We start from the raw sequence: 27,007 nt of genomic DNA on the forward strand, positions 1-27,007 counted from the left end.
CCTCCGAAGAAGGCAACGGCGGCCCAGAAGGGCAAGGCGAAGGTGGGAGAGACCAGTCAGGCACAACGAGCTACTCGGGCTCGTGTTTATGATTTGCCTGAGGTTACACCTCATTCTGAGGGGTCTGCTACACCCCCATTAGTACAGCCTGGAGCGGGACCTTCAGCAGCTCCAGAGGTCCGTATACCCGCTCCTGAGACTCCAGCTTCTCAGCCAGGGGCGGAGGATAGGACCCTGAGGGAGGCTGTACAGTTGTTGACCACGATTGTAGCCGGACAGGCTCGCAGGCGCGGGCGGAGGGATGATGATGATGAGGACAGGCGGGACAGCCTGAGAGTTCGGGAGTTCTTGTTATGCGGCCCTCCAGAGTTTTTCGGGTCTAAGCCCGACGAGGACCCCCATGACTTCATTCGGGGGATGCGGCGTGCATTAGACTTGGTCAGGGCGTCAGAGACCGAGTCGGTTGAGCTAGCTTCGCATAGACTTCGGGATGTTGCCGCGCATTGGTATGAGACTTGGGAGCTATCCCGGGGTGAGGGTGCTCCTCCAGCCATGTGGGATCAGTTTGTGACTGCTTTCACCCGCCACTTCCTGCCCCCAGAGTTACGACGGGAGCGAGCTGATCGGTTTTTGCATCTGCAGCAGAGGGGTCGGAGCGTCCGTGAATATAATTTGGAGTTTGATTCCCTGGCCCGGTATGCCCCGGCCGTAGTGGCAGATATGACAGATCGGATGCATAGATATGTTATGGGGCTAGATCGTTACTTGATTGACGGGTGTATGGCGGTGTCATTGCAGACAGATATGGACATTGCCCGTCTACAGGCCTACGCCCAGGGGATGGAGAACCGGCACCGAGCAGATCGGCCCAGTAGAGAGTATGATGGGAGACGGCCCAAGAGGGCCAGATCAGCAGGGTATTCTGGAGATTCCCGGGGCGGGCAGCCTCAGTATCAGTCCAGTGGGTACTTTCCTCCGTCAGGCCGGGACATACAGTCTGTTGGTAAGAGGTTTGACGGAGCGGGACCGTCCAGGGCAGACCAGAGTTCCAGAGCCCCAGGTCCTCAGGCGAGCAGGGGTCCCAGTCAGTCTAGGCCACCCATACCCCAGTGTTCGTATTGTGGGAGATCGCACCCAGGTGAGTGCTTCAGGGCCACGGGGGCTTGTTTTGCTTGCGGCCGCCAGGGCCATATCATGCGGGATTGCCCGTGGGCAGGTAGTTCCGGTAGCGCAGCACCGCCGATGAGATCTGTTGCGGGTTCGTCATCTACCCCTTCGGCCATGCGCTCTACGGGGCGAGGTATGCCAGCACCAGCGGGCCGCGGTAGAGGCCGTGGTGGGGCTTCAGACTCTAGCGGTCCCTCAAACCGCATCTATGCTTTGACTGGTCGCCGGGAGCCAGAGGCACCCCAGACACAGACCCAGGTATATTACTACCCCTTCTCTGAATAAATATGTGCAATGATAGGTTTGTACCTCAGTATTATGCGATATTCTTTTTGTGTGTGTCAGTAAAGGTGGGGTAAGAATCCGAATTAATGAAAATATCCGAGACAGTTATCTGTACATGTGGGAGGAAAATATATAGGATTTGGAAGGCTAGAATGATAGACCACTCAGCCAAAAAAAAAAAAAAAAAAGAAGCTAACGACCTCTTTGGGACAGAGTGGGACCCGCTACGAAAAATTTCTGAAAAATTTGCTAAGACCCCGTTTGGCCTAAAACTGCGTGACAAAGGTCGTGCGGGGCAATTGACGGAATTATATCAGCCCTAACGCATCAAAATGCGTGAAAGTTTCGGGGTTAAGCGTGCTCAAGCCAGAGCAATTCTGGGATGGGTGACCCCCTGGGAAGTAATGCAAAATTTTGCACAAGTGCAAGTATGATTTATGTAAATGAAAATTTGGGGTAACCAAAAGGTAAATAGACTGTGTGTGGAATAATTAGTGCCCTTTCGGGAGTCGCGCGGATCGAGGCGGACTAAATGGGCACAAAGAAAAGGGTACAACACCTCTTGGGAAATTGAACGAATTTGAATAACAGCCAGAGATGTTCGCCAGTAAGGTATGAGTAAACGTGTGTATGTGTATGTGTATGTGTATGTGTGTGTGTATGATTTCCATTCAGGGCCTATGAGGGCTAAGAGCCGAGCCCCGGAAACTAATGTTGTGATAAAGAAAAGATAAGCAGTGTGAGTAGTTGGAATTTTTGGAAGAGTCGATACGTAAGACGCAAGACGAGTTGTGGGACGACTTGGTGAGTGAGTTTGCAAATAAAGGGAAATTCTCATGAATTATTGGAACCTTAATATGAATGGTTTGATTCTAAATTGACAATCTGTCTGTGGTGCTTCTGCACTTCCGATTCCGATGAGGCTCTGCCTAGTACGCCTCTATATTTCCGAGTTCGACTATGTTCCTGTTCGATGAACCTTTTGTGCGTTTGATTCTGAATCCGTTTCTGTCTGGCACATCTCTGTATGTCCGACTCTGTATATAAATCCGTCTGATATACTTCTGTGCGTTTGATTTTGACCGCGTGTGTGTGTGATACATTTCGGTTTGTCTGATCACGATTCGGGATGAAACAATTCTGTATATTGCTTTTGATTTCGGATCCGTTCGATATGAGTCCGTACGTCTGACTTCGACTGTGAATCTGTTTGGCATGAAGTGTCTGATATGAAGTAAAGTGAGATTACGTTGAGTATGAGAACATGTAGTACGAAGGTATTTGAGTCAGTGATGTGAAAAATCTACCCTAGTATTGGTAAAGAAGACATGTCGGAGAAATCAATAAAGGACAACTATCAAGAGAACCCTCCCGGAGTAGTACGACACCCATGAGGTCGATTCAACATTCAAGGACGAATGTTCTTAAGGGGGGGAGAATGTTATGTCCCGTATTTTCGTATAACGAGAAATCAAGAAATAAATAAGACTTGGGTGTGTGGAGGAAATATTTTGATTTTGGTAAGTATGACTATGTTGGTTATGGAGTCGTTAATGTTAAGACCTCGGGGAAGGCCGAGGGTAAATTTGGAATTTCGGAAATTAGTTTCGGGAATTACAAAACGGGACATTTTATGAATTGGGCCAAGAAAATTTGAACAAAAATGGAGGCCCAAAAATAGGTGAAGTGGCCGGCCAAGTGAGGCCCAAGCCCACATTTAAAGAGTCATGTGCTAAGCACATGACTTCTATTTGGATAAATATCATGCTAGCACTTGGTAATTATCAAGAATTTGATCATAAATTCAAGAACACAAAAGAGAGGGGTTTCGGCCTAGAGAGAAAGAAAAGAAAGAAAAAAATTTCCAAGCTTGATTGTTGATCCAAAAATCTCAAGTTTTACATAGTTGTGAAGTACTCAAGACGCTCTCCGACGTGATACAAGTAGTTTGGAGAAAGAGCGACATTTGCGACAAGTCGGAAATTCAAGAAAAAGGTAAGATTTTTATGTTTTAATGTTATGAAATGGATATATGTGTGTTAGTGATTGGATTAGTGTGAAGATTTTGGGATGAGGATGTGTTTGTGCATGGTGTGTGTGTGTAAAAAAGGGTGTGTTGGCCGTGAGATCCATGTGGTGCTACCCATAAGAATTTTATCTTGTTTAGTTTGAATAATGTGTTGTTGTGATCATTATGTCGTAAAGGATCGATTAAAGAATTGAGTTGGTGTTAGAAAATAATTTCGGACGTTATCGGAAAGTGTATACTTTTGGTATATTTGTGTATATCATAGTATATTTATGATACTAAAGACCTTAATTAAGATTTATGGTTGATGATAACGAATTTGGAATGAAACGACGTAAGTTAGAACGTTCGTCGTAACTTTTGGTGTTTTGAATGAAAATTGGAAAGTAGTGAACTTTGGGGATGTATGTATGTGATTTGGAACTTGTATGTAGTGTGTTTGAGTAATTGGGAATGAGTGAATGAATACACTAATGTGGGAATAGATTTGGACTTTTGAAGTTGAATCAAGAATTGCCAACTTATGTATTAAAGTGAAATTTTGAAGTTAATGTAGTGTAATTGTGGTTTGTATGGCTTAATGACGTTTGGGTTGTTGTTGTTGCTTGTATTCTGAGCCGAGCTAAGTCTCGGGGGTGTTATAATTATAGGGGAAGTGCTGCCGAAATTTCGGTAGCCAAGTTTAGCCCCAAAGATGAATATGTTAATTCTCATGAATAGTAACTGGTAAAGGTGACCATTTGCAGTTTCTGGACGAAACGGGAATTGCGATTTGAGGAGCGTAAGGCGCCAACCAGGTATGTAAAGCCTACCTCTCATTCTTTTGGCATGTCCTAGACCCACTAGGTAAATTTCGGAATCTCGGGAATAACCCTGCTCCTGGAAATCGAAGTTCAAGTTCGAGCACTATTCACTCAGCGCGATTGGACCCTTTTTGTCGCTTTTGGTTAAAAGAATGTTCGTACCTCCATAACTTGTGCTGTTGTGCCCGAAACTCTTCGAAACTTTCGTAGATGGCTCTATGGAGCCGAAAGTCTGTGATTTGTGTCCGCCGCCTCAATTTGACCCGAGGTGGGCCCGCGAGCCCCGAGGCTCCCCTTATTCGGTTTGTTTGATTCGTTTGTGTCCGTTATGCTCCGCAACTGTCTGTTTGTGACCCAAGGATGTGTTTGAAACTTCTTATGCCATTAATGTACGTTTTGTACTCTGCATGATGTGAGATTTTCGGAAAATGACTTATGAACAATTTTTCTTGAGAATTTGGCAGTTTGGGACTTCGTAACTTTTATACGCAAACCTTGATCAATCTGGTTCCTACTCCGAGCCTTCGGGTGTCAGTATATGCCTATACGTAAATTATATGTTGAGTCCGACAAATTATTTTTGATATGCATATGGTTTCTGCACTACTCTGTTCGTGCTGTCTGCTATGATTTCGTTCGTCGGTACCCGGGCCGACTTTGTGATCGTGCGCGCTATTATATATTCGGGAGTTATGATGTGTTACGGTTTCTGAGGCCTCGCCATAGGGCCGGTTACCGCTTATGGAGTTATGATGTGATATGGCATTTGATATGTTCTTATGATATGATGTGTGTGTGATATGATGTGTCTGGAGACTGTACGGAGATTTGAAAACTTCTGGAGTTATGATGTGTTGTGGCACCAGCGTCGGGGGGTGACCACGTTCCTAAACCCTATACATGATTTGATTTGCATTTGTACGTTCGCCTCCCGCACAGGTTTGCTTTGTTTGTGATGTTGGTGTGTTTGCTCTTTCTGACTCCAGCTGTGTTTGTGATTTCTGTACCTTCTGCTTTACATACTCAGTACTTCTCCCGTACTGACCCCCGTTTCTTCGGGGGCTGTGTTTCATGCCCGCAGGTACAGAAGCTCGTTTGGGTGGTTCTCCAGTTTAGGCTACTCATTCTGCTGTGTTGGAAAGCTCCCCTTGATCCGGAGCCTACTTTTGGTACATATCTTTTGTTGTGTTTGTATTCTGTACATTTGGATGAGTGGGTACGGCGGGGCCCTGTCCCGTCCTATGTTCTTATGTTCTGTTTTGTCTAGAGGCCTGTAGTCAGATTTGTGGGTCGTGGGTCTGGTGTGTTTGTATGTGAGTCTGTTTTGCGGTCTTAAGCGGCCCGTACGCTACTATGGCCAAGTCGGCCTCTGAGTTTGTATGTATGTGTATGCATTTGGGGGCGATGTGCATTCCGCCACCCTTCTGATGTGTGTGTGTGAAATTTGGCGATGAACATTCCGCCTCCTTTCTGATTTGTAATTTGTCTGATCTGTACGGGCGTCTGCTTAGAATAAGTGTTCGGTAGATGTCTGATTGCGATGTCGAGTTCGAATAGCGTATGCTGAGTTCGGTTGAGTTTGAATTGTGATGGTCTGGGTGTGAGTTCGTTTGGGGTGTCCCAGTAGGGCACCAGTCGCGGCCCACGGGGCTGGGTCGTGACAAAAGTGGTATCAGAGCGGTTTGTCCTCGGAATGTCTACAGGCCGTGTCTAGTAGAGTCTTGTTTATCGATGTGTTGTGCACCACATCTATAAACAGGGAGCTACAGGACATCTAGGATGTTGTGTTGCCCTTTCTTTGGAATCTTAGATCGTGCGATAGAGCTGTGTTATTAGGGTCATTCTGATCTGACCCGTTGTTGTGTTTGCAGCGATGCCTCCGAAGAAGGCAACGGCGGCCCAGAAGGGCAAGGCGAAGGTGGGAGAGACCAGTCAGGCACAACGGGCTACTCGGGCTCGTGTTTATGATTTGCCTGAGGTTACACCTCATTCTGAGGGGTCTGCTACACCCCCATTAGTACAGCCTGGAGCGGGACCTTCAGCAGCTCCAGAGGTCCGTATACCCGCTCCTGAGACTCCAGCTTCTCAGCCAGGGGCGGAGGATAGGACCCTGAGGGAGGCTGTACAGTTGTTGACCACGATTGTAGCCGGACAGGCTCGCAGGCGCGGGCGGAGGGATGATGATGATGAGGACAGGCGGGACAGCCTGAGAGTTCGGGAGTTCTTGTTATGCGGCCCTCCAGAGTTTTTCGGGTCTAAGCCCGACGAGGACCCCCATGACTTCATTCGGGGGATGCGGCGTGCATTAGACTTGGTCAGGGCGTCAGAGACCGAGTCGGTTGAGCTAGCTTCGCATAGACTTCGGGATGTTGCCGCGCATTGGTATGAGACTTGGGAGCTATCCCGGGGTGAGGGTGCTCCTCCAGCCATGTGGGATCAGTTTGTGACTGCTTTCACCCGCCACTTCCTGCCCCCAGAGTTACGACGGGAGCGAGCTGATCGGTTTTTGCATCTGCAGCAGAGGGGTCGGAGCGTCCGTGAATATAATTTGGAGTTTGATTCCCTGGCCCGGTATGCCCCGGCCGTAGTGGCAGATATGACAGATCGGATGCATAGATATGTTATGGGGCTAGATCGTTACTTGATTGACGGGTGTATGGCGGTGTCATTGCAGACAGATATGGACATTGCCCGTCTACAGGCCTACGCCCAGGGGATGGAGAACCGGCACCGAGCAGATCGGCCCAGTAGAGAGTATGATGGGAGACGGCCCAAGAGGGCCAGATCAGCAGGGTATTCTGGAGATTCCCGGGGCGGGCAGCCTCAGTATCAGTCCAGTGGGTACTTTCCTCCGTCAGGCCGGGACATACAGTCTGTTGGTAAGAGGTTTGACGGAGCGGGACCGTCCAGGGCAGACCAGAGTTCCAGAGCCCCAGGTCCTCAGGCGAGCAGGGGTCCCAGTCAGTCTAGGCCACCCATACCCCAGTGTTCGTATTGTGGGAGATCGCACCCAGGTGAGTGCTTCAGGGCCACGGGGGCTTGTTTTGCTTGCGGCCGCCAGGGCCATATCATGCGGGATTGCCCGTGGGCAGGTAGTTCCGGTAGCGCAGCACCGCCGATGAGATCTGTTGCGGGTTCGTCATCTACCCCTTCGGCCATGCGCTCTACGGGGCGAGGTATGCCAGCACCAGCGGGCCGCGGTAGAGGCCGTGGTGGGGCTTCAGACTCTAGCGGTCCCTCAAACCGCATCTATGCTTTGACTGGTCGCCGGGACCCAGAGGCACCCCCAGACACAGACCCAGGTATATTACTACCCCTTCTCTGAATAAATATGTGCAATGATAGGTTTGTACCTCAGTATTATGCGATATTCTTTTTGTGTGTGTCAGTAAAGGTGGGGTAAGAATCCGAATTAATGAAAATATCCGAGACAGTTATCTGTACATGTGGGAGGAAAATATATAGGATTTGGAAGGCTAGAATGATAGACCACTCAGCCAAAAAAAAAAAAAAAAAAAGAAGCTAACGACCTCTTTGGGACAGAGTGGGACCCGCTACGAAAAATTTCTGAAAAATTTGCTAAGACCCCGTTTGGCCTAAAACTGCGTGACAAAGGTCGTGCGGGGCAATTGACGGAATTATATCAGCCCTAACGCATCAAAATGCGTGAAAGTTTCGGGGTTAAGCGTGCTCAAGCCAGAGCAATTCTGGGATGGGTGACCCCCTGGGAAGTAATGCAAAATTTTGCACAAGTGCAAGTATGATTTATGTAAATGAAAATTTGGGGTAACCAAAAGGTAAATAGACTGTGTGTGGAATAATTAGTGCCCTTTCGGGAGTCGCGCGGATCGAGGCGGACTAAATGGGCACAAAGAAAAGGGTACAACACCTCTTGGGAAATTGAACGAATTTGAATAACAGCCAGAGATGTTCGCCAGTAAGGTATGAGTAAACGTGTGTATGTGTATGTGTATGTGTATGTGTGTGTGTATGATTTCCATTCAGGGCCTATGAGGGCTAAGAGCCGAGCCCCGGAAACTAATGTTGTGATAAAGAAAAGATAAGCAGTGTGAGTAGTTGGAATTTTTGGAAGAGTCGATACGTAAGACGCAAGACGAGTTGTGGGACGACTTGGTGAGTGAGTTTGCAAATAAAGGGAAATTCTCATGAATTATTGGAACCTTAATATGAATGGTTTGATTCTAAATTGACAATCTGTCTGTGGTGCTTCTGCACTTCCGATTCCGATGAGGCTCTGCCTAGTACGCCTCTATATTTCTGAGTTCGACTATGTTCCTGTTCGATGAACCTTTTGTGCGTTTGATTCTGAATCCGTTTCTGTCTGGCAGACCTCTGTATGTCCGACTCTGTATATAAATCCGTCTGATATACTTCTGTGCGTTTGATTTTGACCGCGTGTGTGTGTGATACATTTCGGTTTGTCTGATCACGATTCGGGATGAAACAATTCTGTATATTGCTTTTGATTTCGTGCCTTATATATATACATCACAACAAATGCCACAGCGTCACCCCCTGTCAACTATGACTTATATATATAATTCACAACAAAGGCCACAACGCTATCCCTTATCAACTGTGCCGTTTATATATATACATCACAACAAAGGCCACAGCATCACCCCCTGTCAACTGTGCCTTATATATATACATCACAACAAAGACCACAGCATCACCCCCTGTCAACTATGCCTTATATATATACATCACAACAAAGGCCACAACGTTACCCCTTATCAACTGTGCCTTTTATATATATACATCACAACAAATGTTATAGCGTCACCCCTGTCAATTGTGCCTTATATATATACATCATAACAAAGGCCACAGCATCATCCCCTATTAACTGTGCCTTATATATATGCATCACAACAAAGGCCACATCGTCACCCCCTGTTAATTGTTCCTTATATATATACATCACAACAAAGGCCACAACGTCACCCCCTGTCAACTATGTCTTATATATATACATCACAACAAAGGCCACAGCGTCACACTCTGTCAACTGTGCCTTTTATATATACATCACAACAAAGGCCACAGCGTCACCCCCTGTCAACTGTGCCTTATTTATATACATCACAACAACGTCCACAGCGTCACCCCCTGTCAACTATGACTTATATATATACATCACAACAAAGGCCACAACGTTACCCCTTATCAACTGTGCCTTTTATATATGTATATCACAACAAAGGTCAAGCGTCACCCCTGTCAATTGTGCCTTATATATATGCATCATATTAAAGGCCACAGCATCACCCCCTGTTAACTGTGCCTTATATAAATGCATCACAACAAAGGCCACAGCGTTACACCCTGTTAACTGTGCCTTATATATATACATCACAACAAAGGCCACAGCGTCACCCCCTGTCAACTATACCTTATATATATTCATCACAACAAAGGCCACAACGTTACCCCCTATCAACTGTGCCATTTATATATATACATCACAAAAAAGTTCATAGCGTCTCCCCCTGTCAATTTTGCCTTACGTATATAAATCACAACAAAGGCCACAGCGTCACCCCCTGTCAACTGTGCCTTATATATATGCATCACAACAAAGCCCACAGCGTCACCCCCTGTCAACTGTTCCTTGTATATATATATATCACAACAAAGGCCAAAGCGTCACCCCTTGTCAACAATGCCCTATATATATACATCACAACAAAGGCCACAACGTTACCCCTTATCAACTGTGCCTTTTATATATATACATCACAACAAATGTCATAGCGTCACCCCTGTAAATTGTGCCTTATATATATACATCACAACAAAGGCCACAGCATCAGCCCCTGTTTACTGTGACTTATATATATGCATCACAACAAAGGCCACAGCGTCTCCCTCTGTCAATTGTTCCTTATATATATACATCAGCACAAAGGCCACAGCGTCACCCCCTGTCAACTATGCCTTATATATATACATCTCAACAAAGGCCACAGCGTCACACTCTGTCAACTGTGCCTTATATATATACATCACAACAAAGGCCACAGCGTCACCCCCTGTCAACTGTGCCTTATATATATACATCACAACAATGGCCACAGCGTCACCCCCTGTCAACTATGACTTATATATATACATCACAACAAAGGCCACAACGTTACCCCTTATCAACTGTGCCTTTTATATATGTACATCACAACAAAGGTCATAGTGTCACCCCTGTCAATTGTGCCTTATATATATACATCACATTAAAGGCCACAGCATCACCCCCTGTTAACTGTGCCTTATATAAATGCATTACGACAAAGGCCACAGCGTTACCCCCTGTCAACTGTGCCTTATATTTATACATCACAACAAAGGCCACAGCGTCACCCCCTGTCAACTATACCTTATATATATACATCACAACAAAGGCCACAACGTTACCCCTATCAACTGTGCCTTTTATATATATACATCACAACAAAGTTCATAGCGTCACCCCTGTCAATTGTGCCTTATGTGTATACATCACAACAAAGGCCACAGCGTCACCCCCTGTCAACTGTGCCTTATATATATGCATCACAACAAAGGCCACAGCATCACCCCCTGTCAACTGTTCCTTGTGTATATATATGACAACAAAGGCCAAAGCGTCACACCCTGTCAACAATGCCCTATATATATACATCACAACAAAGGCCACAACATTACCCCTTATCAACTGTGCCTTTTATATATATACATCACAACAAATGTCATAGCGTCACCCTGTAAATTGTGCCTTATATATGTACTTCACAACAAAGGCCACAGCATCACCCCTGTTAACTGTGCCTTATATATATGCATCACAACAAAGGCTACAGCGTCTCCCTCTGTCCATTGTTCCTTATATGTATACATCAGCACAAAGGCCACAGCGTCACCCCCTGTCAACTATGCCTTATATATATACATCACAACAAAGGCCATAGCGTCACACTCTGTCAACTGTGCCTTATATATATACATCACAACAAAGGCCACAGCGTCACCCCTTGTCAACTATGACTTATATATATACATCACAACAAAGGCCACAACGTTACCCCTTATCAACTGTGCCTTTTATATATATACATCACAATAAAGGTCATAGCGTCACCCCTGTCAATTGTGGCTTATATATATACATCACATTAAAGGCCACAACATTACCCCCTGTTAACTGTGCCTTATATATATGCATCACAACAAAGGCCACAGCGTTACCCCCTGTCAACTGTGCCTTATATATATACATCACAACAAAGGCCACAGCGTCACCCCCTGTCAACTATGCCTTATATACATACATCACAACAAAGGCCACAACGTTACCCCTTATCAACTGTGCCTTTTATATATATATACAGCACAACAAAGGCCACAGCGTCACACACTGTCAACTGTGCCTTATATATACACAACACAACAAAGGCCACAGCGTCACCCCCTGTCAACTGTGCCTTATATATAGACATCACAACAAAGGCCACAGCGTCACCCCCTGTCAACTATGCCTTATATATATACATCACAACAAAGGCCACAACGTTACCCCTTATCAACTGTGCCTTTTATATATATACATCACAACAAATGTCATAGCGTCACCCCTGTCAATTGTGCCTTATATATAAACATCACAACAAAGGCCACAGCATCATCCCTTATTAACTGTGCCTTATATATATGCATCACTACTGTTAGGCCCCGTGTTTTCGCACAGTTGGAAATCGGGAAATAACTACGACTCGGGTGTTAGAAGGGCATAAATTAATTTTTGAGAATATGACTATGTTGGTTGTGTAATCTTTAATGCTAAGACCTCGGGGAAGGCCGAGGATAAATTTGGAATTTCGGAAATTAGTTTCGGGAATTACAAAACGGGATTTTTAAGCATTGGGCCAAGAAACTACAAATGCAATTGAAGCCCAACAATGGAAGAGGGGGGATCCGGCCATGTTATAGGCCCAAACCCATTTTAAAAGGGTCATGTGCTATGCACATGACCCCTAAATAGATATATATGAATTATACTTAGTATTATCCAAGAAACAACTCACAAAATCAAGAACACCCAAAAATAAGGTTTCGGCCGAGAGCTAGAGAGAAAGAAAAGGAAAAATCCCAAGCTTGTGTGGTGGTTCAATAATCTTGGTTTCTACATATTTGTGAAGTGCTCAAGACGCTCTCCGACATGGTATAATTAGTTTGGCACGAGGACGACGTTTTCGACAAGTCGGGGTTTCAAGAAAGGTATGAATTCTCACCCTCTAATGTTGTAGAATTGCTATGAATGGGTTAAGGATTGGAAGTAGACGAGAATCCCGTAATTTGGACATAAATGGAAACGTGTGGGTGTGTGTTTGTAGTAGGTTTGGCCGTGAGCCATAGATGGGAAAATTGGTGTGAATTGATCTTGTTTAAGTTGGTAGAATGTGTTGTTGTGGCCCTTATATCGTAAATGATTAATTGGTGAATGAAATTGGCATTTAAAAATGATGTTGAATATTATCGGAAAGCGTATACCTTCGGTATCTTTATGTATATCAATGTATATCTTGGGTGTTATGGACTTTAGATGTGAATCTATATCGATGTTGATGAATTCGGAATGAAACTACGTGAGTTAGAATGTTCGTAAGTGCATTTTAGATGTTTTGAAGAATTTGGGAAATAATGGATTTTTATGCAATTTCGTGTATGGCATGGTTTGTAATTAGAATGTGATTGTATAAGTTTGAATGTGGGAATACATACAATTATGTAGGTATAGAATTGGAGTTGTGAAAGTTTGAATGAAAAGTTGCCAACTTAAGAAGTCATGAAAAACTTTGAAACTAGAATGGTGTTATTGTTGTTTGTTTTGGTTGTTGATGTGTGGGCTGTTGTAGTTGGTTAATTTGAGCCGAGCTATGCCTCGGGGAGGTTAGATTTATAGGGGAAGTGCTGCCGAAATTTCGGTAGGCAATTGTGAAGTTAAAGGCATTTCTAAGCCTAAGGATCTCATTTGGTAACTTTGACCATTTGCAGATTTTTGACGAAACGGGACGAGACATTTGGAAGAGCTTACGACGTCTGTGAGGTATGTAAAGCCTCCCACTCTTTCATTTGGCATATCTTAGTGTGTCAGTCGAATAGGAGACCTTTCGGAGCATTTCTGCTCCTCGAAACCCGATCCACAGAAAAGTTACTATTCATTCAATTCTATTGAAGCCTAAAGGCTCCAATTTGGCTAGAATGCCACTATTCGTCCGAAACCTATCAAAATGTGGTCGGGTAACCTAGGAATGATAATGTATGACCTTTGGCATATAAATGCTCGTAGAAACACGTTCGCCACCTCACTTCGACTCGAGGTGGGCCCGCTACCCCAAAATGCCCGATTTGCCCTTCGGGCCACCTTTGATAATAAATTTGTACATACTACTTCGGATCTTTGGAACATCCTCCTACGGGGTAGGTTTGGGCAATTCGATACGCTAACCTATGTTTTGAATTATATGGACCATTTTGGAAACGTTTTGCGAAATGAAACTTTATGTCGACTAAGTATTCGACTATTTTGTAATATGATATGATTTATGAATTTACTTTGTTTTGAAACACTATTTTGAAATACGATTTGCATTTGTTTGCTCACGACTCCGCTCGTGCCTTATTATGACTTCGTTCGCCGGTTCCCGGGCCGGTTTTGATTCGTGCGCCTAATGACAAATTCGGCCGTATGCTGTGTTACGGTTCCCAAGGCTTCGCCATAGGGCCGGGTTCCGTTTGGAGTTATGCGGTGATATGGCTCGGGATGCGATACGCTCACCGATGATTATGATTATGTTCAGGGATGTACGGAGATTTGAAACCTTCTGGTGTTATGCTGTGTGTGGCGCCAGCGTCGGAGTGGCGACCACGTTCTTAAGCGTTTGCATGATTTTACTTGCATAATATATATGTATATGATTTCGATACAGACTTTGACATCTGATTTGCTTTCGATTTTGATTCATATTTCTGTACTCCGTGCTTTACATACTCAGTACATATTCCGTACTGACCCCCTCTCTCCGGGGGCTGCGTTTTATGCCCGCAGGTGCAGATCTTGGTGATCCTCCGCAGTAGGCTCCACTTTTTGCTTTCTCGGAGTACTCTTATTCGATTCGGAGTCCACTCTTGGTACAGACTCCTCTACTCCGTATATATTTTGGATATTTGACAGTTTGGGTACGGCGGGGCCCTGTCTCGCCATATGTTATGTTTTGAATTCGTAGAGGCCTGTAGTCATCTTTGTGGGGCGAGGGTCCTATGTGTATATTGTATGATTTTGCTTTCGGGTCTTAAAGCGGTCTGTTTGATCTGATGGCCCCAAATGGCCCTTATGTATATATTTGTATTTTTACCGGCGATGCCTATTCCGCCGCTTTGTGTGAATTTGATTTGATATGACCGCTTAAGACATATTTTCGATATAAATTATGTTTGATATAATTTTTGTAAAATTCTGAAATAAATTTGAGTTCGGAAATGAATATGCGATTTGGTCTGGGTACCCAGGTAGGGTGCCAGTCGCGGCCTACGGGGCTGGGTCGTGACAAAAGTGGTATCAAAGCGGTTTGTCCTTGGAATGTCTACAGGCCGTGTCTCGTAGAGTCTTGTTTATCGATGTGTTGTGCACCACATCTATAAACGGGAAGCTACAGGGCATTTAGGACGTTACTTTCTTTGTAATCTTAGATCGTGCGATAGAGCTGAGCTATTAGGATTATTTTGGTCTGACTCGCCCTTGTGTTTGCAGTGATACCTCCGAAGAAGGCTACGGCGGCCCAGAAGGGCAAGGCGAGGATTGGAGAGACTAGCCAGGCACAGCGAGCTACCCGGACTCGTGTTTATGATTTGCCTGAGGATGTGCCACAGTCTGAGGGGTCTGCTACACCCCCACCAGTACAGCCTGGAGTAGGACCTTCAGCAGCTCCAGAGGTCCGTGTACCCGCACCTGAGACTCCAGCTCCTCAGCCAGGGGCGGAGGATAGGACCCTGAGGGAGGCTGTACAGCTGTTGACTACACTGGTAGCAGGTCAGGCTCGCAGGCGCGGGCGGAGGGACGACGATGATGATGACAGACGGGACAGTCTGAGAGTTCGGGAGTTTTTGCTATGTGGCCCTCCAGAGTTCTTCGGGTCTAAGCCCGACGAGGACCCCCACGACTTTATTCGGGGGATGCGACGCTCACTGGACTTGGTCAGGGCTTCAGAGACTGAGTCAGTTGAGCTGGCTTCGCACCGGCTTCGAGATGTGGCCACCCACTGGTATGAGACTTGGGAGCTGTCTAGGGGAGAGGGTGCCCCTCCAGCCACTTGGGATCAGTTTGTGACAGCATTCACCCGCCACTTTTTGCCACCAGAGTTGCGGCGGGCACGGGCTGATCGATTTTTACGTCTGCAGCAGAGGGGTCGGAGTGTTCGCGAGTATAGCCTTGAGTTTGATTCTCTGGCCCGATATGCACCGGCCGTGGTAGCAGATATGTCCGATCGGATGCACCGCTATGTTATGGGATTGGACCGGTATTTGGTAGACAGCTGTATGGCCGTATCACTGCAGGCAGACATGGATATTTCCCGGCTTCAGGCCTATGCGATGGGTATGGAGGACCGTCGCAGATCTGATCCTGCTGGCAGAGATAGAGACAGGAGGCCGCCCAAGAGGGCTAGATCCGCTGGTTATTCAGCAGATTCTCGAGGCGGACAGCCTCAGCAGCAGCAGCAGTCTGATAGATATTTCCCTCCTTCCGGCCGGGGTACTCAGTCAGGTAGCCGGAGATTCGACAGTATGGGATCGTCTGGGGCCGGTCAGGGCTCCAGAGTGGCAGGATCGCAGGTATCCAGGGGTCCCAGTCAGGCCAGACCACCTAGACCCCGTTGTCCACATTGCGGGAAGTCTCATCCCGGGGAGTGTTACCGAGCGACGGGAGCTTGTTTTTCTTGTGGCGGTCAGGGCCACTTTATGAGAGACTGCCCATTAGCCAGTGGTTCGGGTAATGCGGCTCAGCAGACAGGGTCAGCCGCCGGTTCTTCCTCTGTTCCATCTGTTGCACGCCCTGGAGGGCGGGGTATTCCAGCACCGGCAGGGCGCGGTCGAGGCCGCGGTGGCGCTTCAGGTTCTAGCGGTCCCTCGAACCGCATATATGCTTTGGCCAGCCGCCAGGATCAGGAGGCTTCGCCAAACGTCGTCACAGGTACATTACTGGTTTTCTCCAGATCTGTATATGCATTGATTGACCCTGGCTCTACTTTATCATATATTTCCCCGCTCGTTGCTAGTAAGATTGGGATCGTGTCTGAGCCTATAGAGCCATTCGAGGTAGCTACGCCAGTTGGGGATTTTATTGTAGCGAGACAGATCTATAGGGATTGTTCTGTGACCATTTATGATCGTACCACTAAGGCTGATTTGGTAGAGCTAGACATGTTTGAGTTTGACGTCATTATGGGTATGGACTGGTTGTCTTCCTGTTATGCTAATGTCGACTGCCAGAAAAAGGTAGTCCGTTTCCAGTTTCCGGGGGAAACAGTTATAGAGTGGTTCGGATCGACTGCATCGCCGAGGGGTAAGTTTATTTCATACCTCAAGGCTAAGAAGATGATCCAGAAGGGTTATATCTATCATTTGGTCCGTGTGCACGATACTGCAGCAGAGGTACCTACCCTTCAGTCTGTCCCGGTCGTCAGTGAGTTTCCAGATGTTTTTCCTGAGGAGCTTCCTGGCCTTCCGCCTGAGCGGGAGATTGATTTTTCTATCGAGTTGATGCCGGATACGCAGCCTATATCTATTCCTCCGTATAGGATGGCACCAGCAGAGCTGAAGGAGTTGAAGGAGCAGCTGAAAGATTTGCTGGATAAGGGTTTTATCAGACCCAGCACGTCACCCTGGGGAGCGCCGGTATTATTTGTCAAAAAGAAGGATGGGTCGCTGCGGATGTGTATTGACTACCGGCAGCTGAATAAGGTGACTATTAAGAATAAATACCCCCTTCCCCGGATTGATGATTTGTTTGATCAGCTGCAGGGCGCTAGACACTTCTCCAAGATAGATCTGCGCTCAGGCTATCACCAGGTGCGGGTACGGGAGTCTGATATCCCGAAGACTGCTTTCAGGACCCGGTACGGGCATTATGAGTTCAGAGTTATGTCTTTCGGGCTGACTAATGCTCCTGCAGTATTTATGGATCTGATGAACCGGGTATTTCGGCCTTTCCTGGACATGTTTGTTATAGTATTTATTGATGATATCCTGATTTACTCGCGATCAGCCGAGGAGCATTCAGATCACTTACGGACGGTACTTGGCATTCTCCGTCAGCAGAAGTTATATGCTAAATTCTCTAAATGCGAGTTCTGGTTGACTTCTGTGGCATTCTTGGGTCATATTGTCGGCGCAGACGGTATTCGGGTCGATACGCAGAAGATTGAGGCTGTGCAGAATTGGCCCAGACCTACTACACCGACTGAGGTGCGCAGTTTTCTGGGATTGGCTGGGTATTATCGCAGGTTTGTGGAGGATTTCTCTTCTATTGCAGCACCACTGACGAGGCTTACCCAGAAGGCAGCAAAATTCCAGTGGTCAGATGCCTGCGAGCGCAGCTTTCAGATGCTGAAGGAGAGATTGATCACAGCGCCAGTTTTGGCTCTTCCAGAGGGGTCTAACGGGTATGTTGTATATTGTGACGCCTCTGGTATTGGGATAGGGTGTGTATTGATGCAGCGCGGTCGAGTTATAGCCTATGCTTCCCGGCAGCTCAGACCGCACGAGAAGAACTATCCCACTCATGATCTTGAGTTGGCCGCGGTGATTCATGCCTTGAAGATTTGGCGGCATTATTTATATGGGGTCCACGTTGATATCTATACGGACCATAAGAGCCTTCAGTATATTTTTAAGCAGAAGGAGCTAAACTTGCGGCAGCGGAGGTGGCTGGAGCTACTAAAGGATTACGATGTTGATATTCTGTACCATCCAGGGAAAGCCAACGTGGTAGCTGATGCGCTTAGCCGCAAGTCCGTAGGCAGCCTAGCGGATGTCCCATCTGATAAGAGAGACCTGGTTCGTGATATTCATCAGCTGGCCAGCCTCGGAGTCCGTTTGATAGATTCTGGAGATTCTGGGGTTTCTGTTCGCCCGGTTGCTGAGTCATCTATTATTCAGGAGGTAAAGCAGCGCCAGTTTGAGGATCCTATTTTGATTCAGTACAGAGAGGCGGCCCTTAATAAGACAAAGACCCAGTTTGAGATCTCACCTGAGGGAGTATTATTGTACGACGGCAGGTTCTGTGTACCGGACGTTGCGGGCTTACGACGGCAGATTATGGGCGAGGCACATTGTGCCCGGTATTCTGTCCATCCTGGTTCCACTAAGATGTATCGGGATCTTCGATGTTTGTATTGGTGGGACGGCATGAAGAAAGACATTGCTGAATTTGTTAGTCAATGCCCGAACTGTCAGCAGGTCAAGGTTGAACATCAGAAGCCCGGTGGGTTGTTACAGGAGATGGAGATTCCAGCCTGGAAATGGGAGATGATTAATATGGACTTCATTGTTGGGTTGCCGCGTACTCTACGCAGGTACGACTCCATTTGGGTTATTGTGGACAGGCTGACGAAATCAGCCCATTTCCTTCCGGTCCGGACCACATTTTCGGCTGAGAACTATGCCAGATTATATATCAGAGAGATAGTCAGACTTCACGGGGTCCCTATATCTATTATCACTGACCGAGGTGCTCAGTTCACAGCTAATTTTTGGAGGTCATTTCAGGAGGGATTAGGGACCCAGGTGACCCTCAGTACAGCATTTCATCCTCAGACCGACGGCCAGGCTGAGCGCACTATTCAGACGCTCGAGGATATGTTACGGGCCTGTGTTATTGACTTCAGGGGCAGCTGGGATGATCATTTGCCGCTTATAGAGTTTGCCTACAATAACAGTTATCACTCCAGCATTCAGATGGCCCCGTATGAGGCCCTTTATGGCAGGAGATGCAGATCTCCTATTGGCTGGTTTGACGTGGGCGAGACTAAGCTAATTGGGCCAGATGTGATCCAGGAGGCTGTAGATAAGGTGAAGCTTATTCGGGAGCGACTGTTAGCTGCCCAGAGTCGACAGAAAGCTTATGCTGATAAACGGCGTCGACCGTTGGAGTTTCAGATTGGTGACTGGGTATTCCTGAAGGTTTCGCCTATGAAGGGCGTTATGAGATTTGGCAGGAAGGGCAAGCTGAGTCCGCGGTACATCGGGCCATACCAGATTGTTCGGAGGATTGGCGCAGTCGCCTACGAGCTAGACTTGCCATCCGATTTGGAGTCCGTGCACCCGGTGTTTCATGTGTCTATGCTGCGGAAGTGTATTGGTGACCCTTCAAGGATATTCCCAGTAGATGATCTTCAGGTGGCGGAGCAGCTATCTTATGACGAGCAGCCGGTATCTATTCTGGATCGTCAGGTGAGGAGATTGCGCACTAAGGAGGTGCCTTCGGTCAAGGTTCTGTGGCGCAATAACAACCGTGAAGAGATGACTTGGGAGGCAGAGGATGAGATGAAGAAGAGATTTCCCCATTTATTCCCTACGCCTCCTGTAATCTAAACTTTTGTATTTGTTGTACCAATGAACGGATGGACCATGTGTGCTATTTGTATATAAAATGGTTTTCCCGTTATGCTTGTGAGTCTTTATAAGATTTATTTAACATCCGGGGACGAATGTTCCTAAGGGGGGGAGAATGTTAGGCCCCGTGTTTTCGCACAGTTGGAAATCGGGAAATAACTACGACTCGGGTGTTAGAAGGGCATAAATTAATTTTTGAGAATATGACTATGTTGGTTGTGTAATCTTTAATGCTAAGACCTCGGGGAAGGCCGAGGATAAATTTGGAATTTCGGAAATTAGTTTCGGGAATTACAAAACGGGATTTTTAAGCATTGGGCCAAGAAACTACAAATGCAATTGAAGCCCAACAATGGAAGAGGGGGGATCCGGCCATGTTATAGGCCCAAACCCATTTTAAAAGGGTCATGTGCTATGCACATGACCCCTAAATAGATATATATGAATTATACTTAGTATTATCCAAGAAATAACTCACAAAATCAAGAACACCCAAAAATAAGGTTTCGGCCGAGAGCTAGAGAGAAAGAAAAGGAAAAATCCCAAGCTTGTGTGGTGGTTCAATAATCTTGGTTTCTACATATTTGTGAAGTGCTCAAGACGCTCTCCGACATGGTATAATTAGTTTGGCACGAGGACGACGTTTTCAACAAGTCGGGGTTTCAAGAAAGGTATGAATTCTCACCCTCTAATGTTGTAGAATTGCTATGAATGGGTTAAGGATTGGAAGTAGACGAGAATCCCGTAATTTGGACATAAATGGAAACGTGTGGGTGTGTGTTTGTAGTAGGTTTGGCCGTGAGCCATAGATGGGAAAATTGGTGTGAATTGATCTTGTTTAAGTTGGTAGAATGTGTTGTTGTGGCCCTTATATCGTAAATGATTAATTGGTGAATGAAATTGGCATTTAAAAATGATGTTGAATATTATCGGAAAGCGTATACCTTCGGTATCTTTATGTATATCAATGTATATCTTGGGTGTTATGGACTTTAGATGTGAATCTATATCGATGTTGATGAATTCGGAATGAAACTACGTGAGTTAGAATGTTCGTAAGTGCATTTTAGATGTTTTGAAGAATTTGGGAAATAATGGATTTTTATGCAATTTCGTGTATGGCATGGTTTGTAATTAGAATGTGATTGTATAAGTTTGAATGTGGGAATACATACAATTATGTAGGTATAGAATTGGAGTTGTGAAAGTTTGAATGAAAAGTTGCCAACTTAAGAAGTCATGAAAAACTTTGAAACTAGAATGGTGTTATTGTTGTTTGTTTTGGTTGTTGATGTGTGGGCTGTTGTAGTTGGTTAATTTGAGCCGAGCTATGCCTCGGGGAGGTTAGATTTATAGGGGAAGTGCTGCCGAAATTTCGGTAGGCAATTGTGAAGTTAAAGGCATTTCTAAGCCTAAGGATCTCATTTGGTAACTTTGACCATTTGCAGATTTTTGACGAAACGGGACGAGACATTTGGAAGAGCTTACGACGTCTGTGAGGTATGTAAAGCCTCCCACTCTTTCATTTGGCATATCTTAGTGTGTCAGTCGAATAGGAGACCTTTCGGAGCATTTCTGCTCCTCGAAACCCGATCCACAGAAAAGTTACTATTCATTCAATTCTATTGAAGCCTAAAGGCTCCAATTTGGCTAGAATGCCACTATTCGTCCGAAACCTATCAAAATGTGGTCGGGTAACCTAGGAATGATAATGTATGACCTTTGGCATATAAATGCTCGTAGAAACACGTTCGCCACCTCACTTCGACTCGAGGTGGGCCCGCTACCCCAAAATGCCCGATTTGCCCTTCGGGCCACCTTTGATAATAAATTTGTACATACTACTTCGGATCTTTGGAATATCCTCCTACGGGGTAGGTTTGGGCAATTCGATACGCTAACCTATGTTTTGAATTATATGGACCATTTTGGAAACGTTTTGCGAAATGAAACTTTATGTCGACTAAGTATTCGACTATTTTGTAATATGATATGATTTATGAATTTACTTTGTTTTGAAACACTATTTTGAAATACGATTTGCATTTGTTTGCTCACGACTCCGCTCGTGCCTTATTATGACTTCGTTCGCCGGTTCCCGGGCCGGTTTTGATTCGTGCGCCTAATGACAAATTCGGCCGTATGCTGTGTTACGGTTCCCAAGGCTTCGCCATAGGGCCGGGTTCCGTTTGGAGTTATGCGGTGATATGGCTCGGGATGCGATACGCTCACCGATGATTATGATTATGTTCAGGGATGTACGGAGATTTGAAACCTTCTGGTGTTATGCTGTGTGTGGCGCCAGCGTCGGAGTGGCGACCACGTTCTTAAGCGTTTGCATGATTTTACTTGCATAATATATATGTATATGATTTCGATACAGACTTTGACATCTGATTTGCTTTCGATTTTGATTCATATTTCTGTACTCCGTGCTTTACATACTCAGTACATATTCCGTACTGACCCCCTCTCTCCGGGGGCTGCGTTTTAGGCCCGCAGGTGCAGATCTTGGTGATCCTCCGCAGTAGGCTCCACTTTTTGCTTTCTCGGAGTACTCTTATTCGATTCGGAGTCCACTCTTGGTACAGACTCCTCTACTCCGTATATATTTTGGATATTTGACAGTTTGGGTACGGCGGGGCCCTGTCTCGCCATATGTTATGTTTTGAATTCGTAGAGGCCTGTAGTCATCTTTGTGGGGCGAGGGTCCTATGTGTATATTGTATGATTTTGCTTTCGGGTCTTAAAGCGGTCTGTTTGATCTGATGGCCCCAAATGGCCCTTATGTATATATTTGTATTTTTACCGGCGATGCCTATTCCGCCGCTTTGTGTGAATTTGATTTGATATGACCGCTTAAGACATATTTTCGATATAAATTATGTTTGATATAATTTTTGTAAAATTCTGAAATAAATTTGAGTTCGGAAATGAATATGCGATTTGGTCTGGGTACCCAGGTAGGGTGCCAGTCGCGGCCTACGGGGCTGGGTCGTGACAACTACAAAGGCCACAGCGTCACCCCTGTCAATTGTTCCTTATATATATACATCACAACAAAGGCCAAAGCGTCACCCCCTGTCAACAATGCCCTATATATATACATCACAACAATGGCCACAGCGTTACCCCTTATCAACTGTGCCTTTTATATATATACATCACAACAAATGTCATAGCGTCATCCCTGTCAATTGTGCCTTATATATATACATCACAACAAAGGCCACAACATCACCCCCTGTTAACTGTGCCTTATATATATGCATCACAACAAAGGCCACAGCGTCACCCTCTGTCAATTGTTCCTTACATATATACATCAGCACAAAGGCCACAGCGTCACCCCCTGTCAACTATGCCTTATATATATACATCACAACAAAGGCCACAGCGTCACACTCTGTCAACTGTGCCTTATATATATACATCACAACAAAGGCCACAGTGTCACCCCCTGTCAACTATGACTTATATATATACATCACAACAAAGGCCACAACGCTACCCCTTATCAACTGTGCCGTTTATATATATACATCACAACAAAGGCCACAGCATCACCCCCTGTAAACTGTGCCTTATATATATGCATCACAACAAAGGCCACAGCGTCACCCTCTGTCAATTGTTCCGTATATAAATACATCAGCACAAAGGCCACAACGTCACCCTCTGTCAATTGTGCCTTATATATATACATCACATTAAAGGCCACAGCATCACCCCCTGTTAACTGTGCCTTATATATATGCATCACAACAAAGGCCACAGCGTTACCCCCTGTCGACTGTGCCTTATATATATACATCACAACAAAGGCCACAGCGTCACCCCCTGTCAACTATGCCTTATATATATACATCACAACAAAGGCCACAACGTTACCCCTTATCAACCGTGCTTTTATATATATACATCACAACAAATGTCATAGCGTCACCCCTGTAAATTGTGCCTTATATATATACATCACAACAAAGGCCACAGCATCACCCCCTGTTAACTGTGCCTTATGTATATGCATCACAACAAAGGCCACAGCGTCTCCCTCTGTCAATTGTTCCTTATATATATACATCACAACAAAGTCCACAGCGTCACACTCTTTCAACTGTGCCTTATATATATACATGACAACAAAGGCCACAGCGTCACCCCCTGTCAACTGTGCCTTATATATATACATCACAACAAAGACCAAAGCGTCACCTCCTGTCAACTATGCCTTATATATATACATCACAACAAAGGCCACAACGTTACCCCTTATCAACTGTGCCTTTTATATATATACATCACAACAAATGTCATAGCGTCACCCCTGTCAATTGTGCCTTATATATATACATCACAACAAAGGCCACAACATCACCCCTGTTAACTGTGCCTTATATATATGCATCACAACAAAGGCCACAGCGTCACCCTCTGTCAATTGTTCCTTATATATATACATCAGCACAAAGGCCACAGCGTCACCCCCTGTCAACTATGCCTTATATATATACATCACAACAAAGGCCACAGCGTCACACTCTGTCAACTGTGCCTTATATATATACATCACAACAAAGGCCACAGCGTCACCCCCTGTCAACTATGACCTATATATATACATCACAACAAAGGCCACAACGTTACCCCTTATCAACTGTGCCTTTTATATATATACATCACAACAAATGTCATAGCGTCACCCCTGTAAATTGTGCCTTATATATATACATCACAACAAAGGCCACAGCATCACCCCCTGTTAACTGTGCCTTATATATATGCATCACAACAAAGGCCACAGCGTCTCCCTCTGTCAATTGTTCCTTATATATATACATCAGCACAAAGGCCACAACGTTACCCCCTGTCAACTATGCCTTATATATATACATCACAACAAAGGCCACATCGTCACACTCTGTCAACTGTGGCTTATATATATACATCACAACAAAGGCCACAGCGTCACCCCCTGTCAACTGTGCCTTATATATATACATCACAACAATGGCCACAGCGTCACCCCCTGTCAACTATGCCTTATATATATACATCACAACAAAGGCCACAGCGTCACACTCTGTCAACTGTGCCTTATATATATACATCACAACAAAGGCCACAGTGTCACCCCCTGTCAACTATGACTTATATATATACATCACAACAAAGGCCACAACGCTACCCCTTATCAACTGTGCCGTTTATATATATACATCACAACAAAGGCCACAGCATCACCCCCTGTAAACTGTGCCTTATATATATGCATCACAACAAAGGCCACAGCGTCACCCTCTGTCAATTGTTCCGTATATAAATACATCAGCACAAAGGCCACAACGTCACCCTCTGTCAATTGTGCCTTATATATATACATCACATTAAAGGCCACAGCATCACCCCCTGTTAACTGTGCCTTATATATATGCATCACAACAAAGGCCACAGCGTTACCCCCTGTCGACTGTGCCTTATATATATACATCACAACAAAGGCCACAGCGTCACCCCCTGTCAACTATGCCTTATATATATACATCACAACAAAGGCCACAACGTTACCCCTTATCAACCGTGCTTTTATATATATACATCACAACAAATGTCATAGCGTCACCCCTGTAAATTGTGCCTTATATATATACATCACAACAAAGGCCACAGCATCACCCCCTGTTAACTGTGCCTTATGTATATGCATCACAACAAAGGCCACAGCGTCTCCCTCTGTCAATTGTTCCTTATATATATACATCACAACAAAGTCCACAGCGTCACACTCTTTCAACTGTGCCTTATATATATACATGACAACAAAGGCCACAGCGTCACCCCCTGTCAACTGTGCCTTATATATATACATCACAACAAAGACCAAAGCGTCACCTCCTGTCAACTATGCCTTATATATATACATCACAACAAAGGCCACAACGTTACCCCTTATCAACTGTGCCTTTTATATATATACATCACAACAAATGTCATAGCGTCACCCCTGTCAATTGTGCCTTATATATATACATCACAACAAAGGCCACAACATCACCCCTGTTAACTGTGCCTTATATATATGCATCACAACAAAGGCCACAGCGTCACCCTCTGTCAATTGTTCCTTATATATATACATCAGCACAAAGGCCACAGCGTCACCCCCTGTCAACTATGCCTTATATATATACATCACAACAAAGGCCACAGCGTCACACTCTGTCAACTGTGCCTTATATATATACATCACAACAAAGGCCACAGCGTCACCCCCTGTCAACTATGACTTATATATATACATCACAACAAAGGCCACAACGCTACCCCTTATCAACTGTGCCGTTTATATATATACATCACAACAAAGGCCACAGCATCACCCCCTGTTAACTGTGCCTTATATATATGCATCACAACAAAGGCCACAGCGTCACCCTCTGTCAATTGTTCCGTATATAAATACATCAGCACAAAGGCCACAACGTCACCCTCTGTCAATTGTGCCTTATATATATACATCACAACAAAGGCCACAACGTTACCCCTTATCAACTGTGCCTTTTATATATATACATCACAACAAATGTCATAGCGTCACCCCTGTCAATTGTGCCTTATATATAAACATCACAACAAAGGCCACAGCATCATCCCTTATTAACTGTGCCTTATATATATGCATCACTACAAAGGCCACAGCGTCACCCCTGTCAATTGTTCCTTATATATATACATCACAACAAAGGCCAAAGCGTCACCCCCTGTCAATTGTGCCTTATATATATACATCACAACAAAGGCCACAACATCACCCCCTGTTAACTGTGCCTTATATATATGCATCACAACAAAGGCCACAGCGTCACCCTCTGTCAATTGTTCCTTATATATATACATCAGCACAAAGGCCACAGCGTCACCCCATGTCAACTATGCCTTATATATATACATCACAACAAAGGCCACAGCGTCACACTCTGTCAACTGTGCCTTATATATATACATCACAACAAAGGCCACAGCGTCACCCCCTGTCAACTATGACTTATATATATACATC

Source organism: Lycium barbarum, unplaced genomic scaffold (assembly GCF_019175385.1).
Source record: "Lycium barbarum isolate Lr01 unplaced genomic scaffold, ASM1917538v2 unchr_scaffold_01, whole genome shotgun sequence".
NCBI lineage: Eukaryota > Viridiplantae > Streptophyta > Magnoliopsida > Solanales > Solanaceae > Lycium > Lycium barbarum.